General features: G+C 39.9%; 1 pseudogene across 1 annotated transcript in view; it reads right to left on the reverse strand.

Annotated features, from left to right (window-relative positions):
- Vmn2r-ps11 (vomeronasal 2, receptor, pseudogene 11) overlaps positions 1-8,934 on the reverse strand; it is a 211,881-nt pseudogene extending 202,947 nt beyond the window's left edge. Inside the window, exon 1 of the transcript NR_003962.1 lies at positions 8,693-8,934. The product of NR_003962.1 is annotated as a vomeronasal 2, receptor, pseudogene 11 (transcript). The remainder of the gene's footprint in view (positions 1-8,692) is intronic.
- Between the last annotated feature and the right edge of the window lie 1,753 nt (positions 8,935-10,687).

Here is a 10,687-nt window from a genome sequence, read left to right on the forward strand (position 1 = left end):
AAAAGAAGCAACAGAAACTAAGGTTACTTGGCATCATCAGAATCCAATTCGCCCTCAATAGCAAATCCTGGTTAGAAGCCTACAGAACTCCAAATAGACTGGACCAAAAAAGAAATTCCCCCGGTCACATAATAATCAAAACACCAAATGCACAAAACAAAGAAAGAATATTAAAAGCAATAAGGGAAAAAAGTCGAGTAAGATATAAAGGCAGACCTGTCAGAATTACACCAGACTTCTTTAGAGGCAGATGAAATCTGGAAGATCCTGGACTGATGTTATACAGACCCTAAGAGAACACAAATGCCAACCCAGGCTACTATACTCAGCAAAACTCTCAATTGCCATAAATGGAGAAATCAAGGTATATCTCCACACCAGAAAAGCAAGATATGGATGTAAAGTCACTTCTCATGATAATGATGGAGGACATTTAAAAGGACATAAATAACTCCCTTAAAGGCATACAGGAGAACACAGGTAAACAAGTAGAAACCCTTAAAGAGGAAACACAAAATCCAGTAAAGAATTACAGGAAAACACAACCAAACAGGCAGAAGGAATTGAAAAAAACCATCTGGGATCTAAAAATGGAAGTAGAAACACTAAAGAAATCACAAAGGGAGACAACTCTGGAGATAGAAATCCTAAGAAAGAAATCAGGAACCATAGATGTGAGCGTCAGCAACAGAGTACAAGAGATGAAAGAGAGAATCTCAGGCACAGAAGATTCCAGAGAGAACATGGACACAACAATCAAAGAAAATGCAAAAAGATCCTAACCCAAAACAGCCAGAAAATCCAGGACACAATGAGAAGACCAAACCTAAGGATAATAGGTATAGAAGAGAGTGAAGATTTCCAAATTAAAGGGCCAGTAAATATCTTCAACAAAATTATAGAAGAAAACTTCACTAATCTAAAGAAAGTGATGCCCATGAACATAAAAGAAGCCTACAGAACTACAAATAGACCAGAAAAGAAATTTTCCCATTTTCCCGGTCACATAATAATCAAAACACCAAATGCACCAAACAAAGAAAGAATATTAAAAGCAGTAAGGGAAAAAGGTCAAGTAACATATAAAGGCAGACCTATTATAATTACACCAGACTTCTTGCTAAAGACAGATGAAATTCAGAAGATCCTGGACAGATGTTATATAGACCCTAAGAGAACACAAATGCCAAGCCAAGCTACTATACCCAGCAAAACTCTCAATTGCCATAAATGGAGAAATCAAAGTATTCCATGACAAAACCAAATTTACACAGTATCTTTCCACAAATCCAGCCCTTCAAAGGATAATAACGAGAAAACTCCAACATGAGGAGAGAAACTATGCCCTTGAAAAAGCAAGAAAGTAATCTTTCAACAAACCTAAAAGAAGATAGCCATATGAAGAGAATTCCAACTCTAACAACAAAAATAACAGGAAACAACAATTATTTTTCTTTAGTATCTCTTAATATCAATTGACTAAATTCCCCAATAAAAAGACATAGACTAACAGACTGGTTATGTAAACAGGACCCAACATTTTGCTGCATACAGGAAACCCACCTCAGTGACAAAGACTACCTGAGTGAAAAAGGCTGGAAAACAATTTTCCAAGAAATGGTCTCAAGAAACAATCTGGTGTAGACACTCTAATATTGAATAAAATTGACATTCAAACTAAAGTTATCAAGAAAGATAAGAAGAGACACTTCATACTCAACAAAGATAAAATCCACAAAGATGAACTCTCAATTCTGAACATCTATGCTCCAAATGCAAGGACATCCACATTCATAAAAGAAACCTTACTAAAGCTCAAAGTACACATTGCACAGCACACAATAATTATGGGAGACTTCAAAACCACACTCTCATTGATGGACTGATCATGGAAACAGAAACTAAACAGAGACTTGGTGAAACTAACAGAAGTTATGAAACAAATGGATTTGGCAGATATCTACAGAACATTTTATCCTAAAACAAAAGGATATACCTTCTTCTTAACAACTCATTGTACCTTCTCCAAAACTGACCATATAATCATTCACAAAATAGGCCTCAATAGATATAAGAAGAGTGAAATAATCCAATGTATCCTATCAAATCACCATGGACTAAGACTGATCTTCAATAACAACAAAAATAATAGAAAGCCCACATACACCTGGAAGCTGAACAGCACTCTATGCATTGATAACTAGGTCAAAGAAAAGAAATAAAGAAATAAATTGCAAACTTTTTAGAGTTTAATGAAAATGAAGCCACAACATGCCCAAACTTATGGGAAACAATGAAAGCAGTCATAAGAGGAAAACATATAGCTCTGTGTGCCTCAAAAGAAGATACTGGGAAGAGCATACACTAGCATCCTGAAAACACACCTGACAGCTCTAGAACAAAAGGAAGCAAATTCAGCAAAGATGAGTAGACTGCAGGAAATAAACTCAGGGGTAAAATCTATCAAGTAGAAACAAAAAGAACTATACAAAGAATGAGCCAAACCAGGAGCTGGTTCTTTGAGAAAATCAACAAAATAGATAAACCTTTAGCCACCCTAACTAGCAGGCACAGTGACCTTATCCTAATTAACAAAATCATAAATGAAAAGGGGGACTTAAGAACAGAAACTGAGGAAATCCAAAATATCATCAAATCCTACTCAACAAAGCTGGAAAACCTGGATGAAATGGACAATTTTCTAGACAGATACCAGGTACCAAAGTTAAACCAGGATCAGATGAACAATATAAACAGTCCCATATCCCCTAAAGAAATAGAAACAGTCATTAATAATCTCTCAACCAAAAAGAATCCCAGGACCAGATGGGTTTTGTGCAGAGTTCTATCAGACCTTCAAAGAATTCCTAATTCCAATACTCCTCAAACTATTCCACAAAATGGAAACAGAAGGTACTCTACCTAACTTGTTCTATGAATCCACAATTCTAGGAAGACCTATAAAGATCTCCCATGTTCAAGGATTGGCAGGATTCATATAGTAAAAATGACCATGTTACTAAAAGTAACATACAGATTCAATGCAATCCCCATCAAAATCCCAACTCAATTCTTTACAGAGTTAGAAAGAGCAATTTGCGAATTAATCTGGAATAACGGAAAACCTTGGATCGCAAAAACTATTCTCAACAATAAAATAACTTCTGGTGTAAACACCATCCCTGACCTCAAGCTGTACTACAGAGTAATTGTGAAGAAAAAAAAAAGGCATTGGTACAGTGACAGGCAGGTAGATTAATGGAATAGAATTGAAGACCCAGAAATGAACCCACACACCTATGGTCATTTGTTCTTTGACAAAGGAGCTAAAACAATGCAGTGGGGAAAAAAAAACACATTTTAAACAAATGGCGCTGACTCAACTTGCGGTTAGCATATAGGAGAATGCAAATCAATCCATTTTTGTCTCCTTGTACAAAGCTCAAGTCAAGTGGATCATGGACCTCCACATAAAACCAGACACTCTTCAACTTATAGAAGAGAAAGTGGGGAAAAGCCCCTAACATGTGGGCACAGGGGGAAAATTCCTGAACAAAACACCAATGGCTTGTGCTATAAGATCAAGTATTGATAAATAGGACCTCATAAAATTGCAAAGCTTCTGTAAGGCAAAGGACACTGTCAATAAGACCAAAAAAAAAAAAAAAAAAAAAAAAGCAACCAACAGATTGGGAAATGATCTTTACCAGTCCTAAATCCAAAAGAGGACTAATATCCAATATATACAAAAACTCAAGAAGTTAAACTCCAGAGAAACAAATAACCCTATTAAAAAATGGGATACAGAGCTAAACAAAGAACTCTTAACTGAAGAATAACAAATGGCTGAGAAACACCTAAAAAAAAATATTCAACATCCTTAATTATCAGGGAAATGGAAATCAAAACAACCCTGAGATTCCATCTCACACCAGTCAGAATGGTTAAAACCAAAACCTCAGGTGACAGCAGATGCTGGCAAGGATGTGGAGAAACAGGAACACTCCTCAATTGCTGGTGGGAATGCAAGCTTGTATAACCACTCTGGAAATCAGTTTGTTGGCTCCTCGGAAGATTGGACATAGTACTCACCAAGGACCCAGCAATACCCATCCAGGGCATATACCAAGAAGATGTTCCAACTGGTAGTAAGGACAAGTGCTACACTATGTTCATAGAAGCCTTCTTTATAATAGCCAGAAGCTGGAAAGAACCCAGATGTCCCTCAACAGAGGAATGGACACAGAAAATGTGGTACATTTACACAATGGAGTATTACTCAGCTATTAATGAATATATGAAATTCTTATGCAAATGGATGTATCGAGAGGATATCATCCTGAGTGAGGTAACCCAATCACAAAAGAACACACATGATATGCACTCACTTATAAGTGGATATTAGCCCAGAAGCTCCCAATACAATTCACAAACAACATGAACCCATTAAACTGAAACACTATTTTTAATGACAAGTTCTTGCTGGAAGGAGCTTGATATAGCTGTCCCCTGAGAAGCTCTGCCTGTGCCTGACAAAACAGAAGGAAATGCTCACAGCCATCCATTGAACTGAGCACAGGGTCCCCAATGAAGGAGCTAGAGAAAGGACCCAAGGAATTGAAGGGGTTACAGTTCTATAGGAGGAACAACAATATGACCTAACCAGTGTCCCCCCAGAGCTGACTAAACCACCAACCAAAGAGTACACATGGTGGGACTCATGGCTCCAGATGCATAGGCAACCGAGGATGCCCTAGTAAGTAATCAATAGGAGGAGAGGCCCTTGGTCCTGTGAAGGTCCTATGCCCCAGTGTAGGGGAATGCCAGGGCCAGAAAGAGTGAGTGGGTGGGTTATTTAGCAGGTGAAGGTGAGAGGGGAGAAGGAGAGGGGGATTTGGAGGAAGATCAGGAAGTAGGATAACATTTGAAATGTAAATAAAGAAAATATCTAATAAAATAAAGAAAGAATGAGACACATTTCTTCTTCCTTTTCATCCATTACTCTGGACAAACTATTTTACTCAAGTTTGGTCCCTCTGTTTAAGACCAGGCCCCATCCACCCTAGGGTGCTTATGGAAATTACCCTAACATTCTCTTTACCTCTCTAGGGTCAGTTTTCTCCATCTATGGAGTCTTTCCTACAGGCAACATACATGTCTGAGCCCCCTTTTCATGTCTAGTCCACATCTGTTCTCTCGCATGCCTGGCCCTTCCCTTTGTCCCTGTCTCCCTGGCTATTCATTTTAACTCCTGTTTACTTGCTTTTAATGCTCTCCCAGCACCAAGCAAAGCTTGTCTCTTCTTCCACCCATATTTACAGTGTGCCATAGTCAGTAACATAAGTACTGACATCCCTCCAATGACTATCTGTAATTCAGCTCTCTCCAGCAACTCTGGGATCACATACCCAGTAGCGTGGCTGTCATCTCTACTGGATGGCTACTCATCATTTCTGATTCAGCAAGCCTCTGTGATCATGCTAGCCAGCTTCCACTTTTCCACAATCTTCCTGAAATCAAACATCTGGCAATGTGCGGAAGCTCATTCCTTTCCTTTCCCACACTTCAGCAAGTAAAAACATTCACATTTATATTCCACTCCAGGACCACTTTTTTCATCAGGCATTAGGTGTGAAAACACTTAAGTAACACACATATTGGATTGTGCTCACCAATTTGATACTTTAGGGATTTCCACTTAATGTCTTCAGTGCAGAATTTTAATATGTAAGTGATTTGCAAATACATAAATCTATAAAGTACTCAGTGACAACTTTACTGCATTTATCTAGTTCATGAAGTAAATTGTTAATCCGGACTTTTAATTTAAAAAACTTCATTAGTATTGTCACCAGAAGGAAACAAGTGAGGAAAGTAGTTTTTGGTGACAAAATGTGTTACTGCTACTGTCTTAACACATTGTTGAGTATAATTAGCTACATATCACAAGTTATGGTCATAAAAGTAACTCAGCTCATATAATATAGAATTATGGCCAAGTCGCCTACTTTAAATACCAAGTGAATAAAGCAAATTCAATTACTGTTTTCACAAAGCAATTATTTGTTTGGTTAAATCATTATTGTTCCCTTCAGTAAACAAAAGAAACACAACGTTAAAGTCTACTGTAATGATGAGAAAAGCATTTTCAGACTTTATAATTCATTCATAGAGGTGCTTTCTACACCCAGGAAGAGTGCGCTTAGTTTCTGTGGCTTCTTGGAACAGTTACTGTGAAACCTTCCCCTTATTGTAGTCTGTTGCATTAACTTGGGAAAGGCATAATCAAGGAAATTATTCAGACATTGGCAGTATCCCAACACCACACTGGGGCCTTTCTTTGGTCATTTAAGTCCTTGAAATATCATAAAAAGAAAGAGGTTGCTAACAACAACAAAAAAAAAATCTTAAAACTGCTTTTAACTGTTCAATAGTCTTTGAAGCCCAGACCTATAAAAGGTCCCTGAGCATCTATTCAATTCAATAATTGAAATGGTTAAGTTTTTCCAGGTTTTTTTGTTTCGTTTTGTTTTGTTTTGTTTTGTTTTGTTTTGTTTTGTTTTGTTTTGTTTTGTTTTGTTTTGTTTTGTTTTCTGTTAGTTTTCTGTGTCATGGGAAATTAGTGCCTTCTTGTATTGTGGTAAATAGCACCACCACGTGGTCATGGTCAGTAGTACCACCATGCATTCCTTTGAGCAACAATTGCAGGCCTCACTCCACGTGTCCTTCTCCCTAACTCCTTGCATTCAGCATATCAGCAGTCCTATGTTTGTACCTATAGAAGTTTCTCGACCCTCTCTTCTGTACCTGACATCTCCTATTATCTGGCACAAATAGACCAAAAAGCCCTATCTCAATCTTATTCCTCCCCAACCTAACCTAACCAACTCTTCATAAGGTAGAACACAGTCGTTTTAAATCACTTAATGGCCACATCCATATTTTGCTAGTAACATGCAGGTAGAGCTTGGAGATAAGATACACATCACTGAATTTCACTCCCTCTGCAGTCTCACTGAATATCAGCAAAGAGGCTTTTCAAAATGAGAGAAAGCCACAGAATGTGGAAAGATACAAAACAGAACAATCACTAAATCCTGAAAGCTGGGAAACAGTGAAGATACAACAGGAGAGTCCTGAGCTAACCACTAGAGAGCCAAGAAGCAATCTGATTCATGCTACGTATCCTAAAAACTAATACAATGCTGTTACTGTAGTACCTGAGTGGCGCACCACAAAAGCCACAGGCCCACAAAAGCAGTCAAAGCAGCAGCCAGCCCTTCCTTCCTGCCCCAGTCTATGGCCCACAGGCTCCTGTCCAAATGGTGGCACCACAATATCTCCTCAATCTCTAGCCAGCCACAGGAGAGGCAGAAGCTGTCCAAAGGGCACACTACCTTCCCTGTCTCAGCAGGAGCTGCCCCTCAGGAGATGTCCTCAGTGGCAACACCTTTCCTACCTCAGTCTACTGCTTTCTTGAAACACTAGTACAGTACCTGTCCTACAGGAGCTGTCCACAGTGGCAGCACCTCCTCTCCAGCATCCCCCTCATCCCCAGCAGCCCCACAGAGATAGTGCCTCAGCAAAAGCCAGGAAGGACTTCCCACCTTTAACCCATGAGCACAACGCAGAGGAAAGGGAGTGAAAAAAAGCTACCAATTCCTCAATCCCTGAGCAAGAAAACCCACCAATCCCTGAGCCCAGGACTTGAAGCTTGGGACTTGAAATCCCACCAATCCTCACTCTGGAAATCTCTGCTCTGAGAAGCTCCTCTCCCTTAGAAATCCTATATAAGCACTGCCCCTTAGTCCGGTACCTTGCTGTTCATTCTCAGGAACAAAGGGCATCTTATTCCTGGATTTGCCCCTCCATAACCTGGACCCTCCAATACATCTTTCCTGAGATTTCTGGCATGGTATGACTCACTTGTCAGAAGAAGCCAAGGAACAGAGGCAGAGCAGAGCAAGCAGAGCAGAGCAGAGCAAGCAGAGCAGAGCAAGCAGAGCAAAAAGAGAAAGGGAAGAGAAGGATCAGGGATGAGGCCCCTGAGTTCCTCAGCTCAGCTGTGGATACCTTCTCCTGGGAGCTGCAACACCTCTGCTGAGGAGCCTCCCTCTCAGAGCTATGTTGTTCCTGGGTGCCTGTATCTCAGGATGCCCTTCCAATGAGACCTTGTTGGGCTTCAGAGCTAGAAGTGTCCTGAGCTCCCGTGTCTCAGGATGCCCTTTCACTGGGAAAACTTCTCCCCTCAGAGCCATATGGCTCCCGGGCTTCCAAGTCCCAGGATACCCTTCCTTCCAAGCAGAAACACTTATAGTCACCATTCACCAAGGAAGAGAATAAACGTGACAAGACACAGTCCAGATTGTTAAAGAGGTTCTTCCTCCTGTATCCCGACTGAACAACTGCTGTCATAGTGATGGTTGCACCAAATACCCACAAGAGACCACTACTTATTCTGTAGAAATCCTGCTTTGAGGTGGGGAAGTATATAGTCAATGCAGTGAAAGGAGAGGATATGAAGCCTGTGCAGTGGATGCTTAGACTTCCCGGAATATTTTACTACAGTTTCATCCTCCAGAGAGAGGAAGAAATTCACTGAGGAATCTAGCTTTTTAAGAAGAAGGATCTCCATTAAAATTTCCAACAAGATCACCTTATTACAAGCTCATAAATAACAAGGTCTACTCACATTCTCCATGTTCCCAAAGCTTTTGATGGCCATGTTCACCCATTTTGTGGTGGTGTTACACCATACTGACTGCTGACCACTGGGTTATTTGTAGACCAGAAATTCAACCTTCCTGCTCTGGAGGTTAAGGAGCCTGAGATCTAAGATATTCATCTTGCTAGAGCCTTCTTAATTCTTTATACGTAGGTAGAAAGTGGGACCACAGAGAGCATGCTCAATAGTGAGAAGGGGAAGGCCACACTTACGGTTCCCATGAGCCTACTCCTGTGACCACTAATGCACTCCCATGGTAATGATCCATTCATGAGGTCAGAGCCATTGTGGCCTAATCACCTCTTAAAGGCCCCTCTTCTCAACATTTTTGCCTTATAGACTGCACAATATATGACTTCTGGGTTCACATTCAAACTATAGCAGTCACCTACTCCTTAATACATAAAACAAGAGAAAATTAACAAATATTTACGTAGAATTCTAATTTTTACAAAAGACATACAAAGAAGGTGGGAGAGTACTTTGTTTCCCATTCTGAGTGAGAGTCACACTTTCTCCCTTGGGCTCCCTTCTTCCTTAGTTTCTTTGGGTTTGTGGATTTTAGCATGATTTTCCTGCACATTATGGTGGATGTCTACTTATAAGTGAATACATACCATGCATGTCTTTCTGGATCTATGCTACTTCACTCAGGATGATATTCCCAAGTTTTTTTTCCATTTGCCTTCAAATTTCATGATATCTTTATTTTTAACAGCTGGATAGTCTTCCAGTGTGTAGATGTACCACATTTTCTTTATCCATTCTTCAGGTGAGGGACATATACATTGTTTCCAGTTTCTGCTTATTACAAATGCTGTTATAAATATAGTTGAGCAAGTGTCTCTGAAGTATAGTGGAACTGAGTGGGAGAGAGGATGAGAACGTGCATAAGGATGGTGATTGGGTGTGTGAGGAAGGAGGTAGAAGAAGGTTGGGAGTGAGAATAGAAATTGGTGCAGAGTATTTCTGGAACTAGCTGGAGACTTGGGATGGGGTAAGCTATGGGCAGTCTATGGGGTTGACCTTAAGTGAGATTCCTAACATCAGGGGATACAGAGACTGAGATGCTTAATCCAGCAACACAGGGAAGCATGCAGAGACCCACAGTCAAGCATCAGGTGAAGCTCCAGAAGTCTTGTTTCCACAATGGTAGTGAGGGATAGAATTGATCAAACTGGAGGCATCAAGAATACCACAAGAGGACCTACACAGCCAACTAACCTGTGCCTAAGGAAGCTCATAGAGACAGAGAAACCAATGAAAGTGCATGCCAAGAGCTAAACCTAGGCCCCACAAACATTTAAAGTAGATGTGCAGGTTAGTGTTTTTTTGGTCCCCAAACAATTGAAGCAGAGGTTGTCTCTGACTCTGTTGCCCATCATTGAATCCACTTTCCCTACCTGGACTTCCTGTTTGGGCCTTGGTGGGAGATGATGTACTTATCTGAGCTGGGATTAGATGTTAGCAGGTTAGGGTGGAAACATCAGGGCTTCTCCTTCTCTGAGGAGAAGGAGAGGAGGTGATGGGTTAAAGAATGTGTAAGGGTGGGAATGGAAAAAAAAGAAGAGGGAGGGATTGTGGTTAGGATGTAAAATGAATCAAATATAAATCATGGGAAATTTTTAAAAAGAGGGTGGAAGAAATAGGGATATAGATAGAAGAAATCTCTAAAATACTTCTGCAATAGATATGAGAAAAAAGAAAGGAATCAAATGTACTTTTTTAAGAGAACCCATAGTGAACAACAATAAGAACTATGGGAATTAAAGTGATAAATAAAAAACCTCAATGGAAAAATTGAAGCTAACATTCAGATGAAATAAAGATTAAAAGGAAACCGGTTATAACATGTTAGACAAATAAGATAATACTACATTCATCTTACAGAATTCCTTTAGAAAGGAAGAAAACAGCAATTTGGAGGGAGCAAAGTGTGTGGTAGAATAACTTCAGTTTGCT

Source organism: Mus musculus, chromosome 3 (assembly GCF_000001635.26).
Source record: "Mus musculus strain C57BL/6J chromosome 3, GRCm38.p6 C57BL/6J".
Classification (NCBI taxonomy): domain Eukaryota; kingdom Metazoa; phylum Chordata; class Mammalia; order Rodentia; family Muridae; genus Mus; species Mus musculus.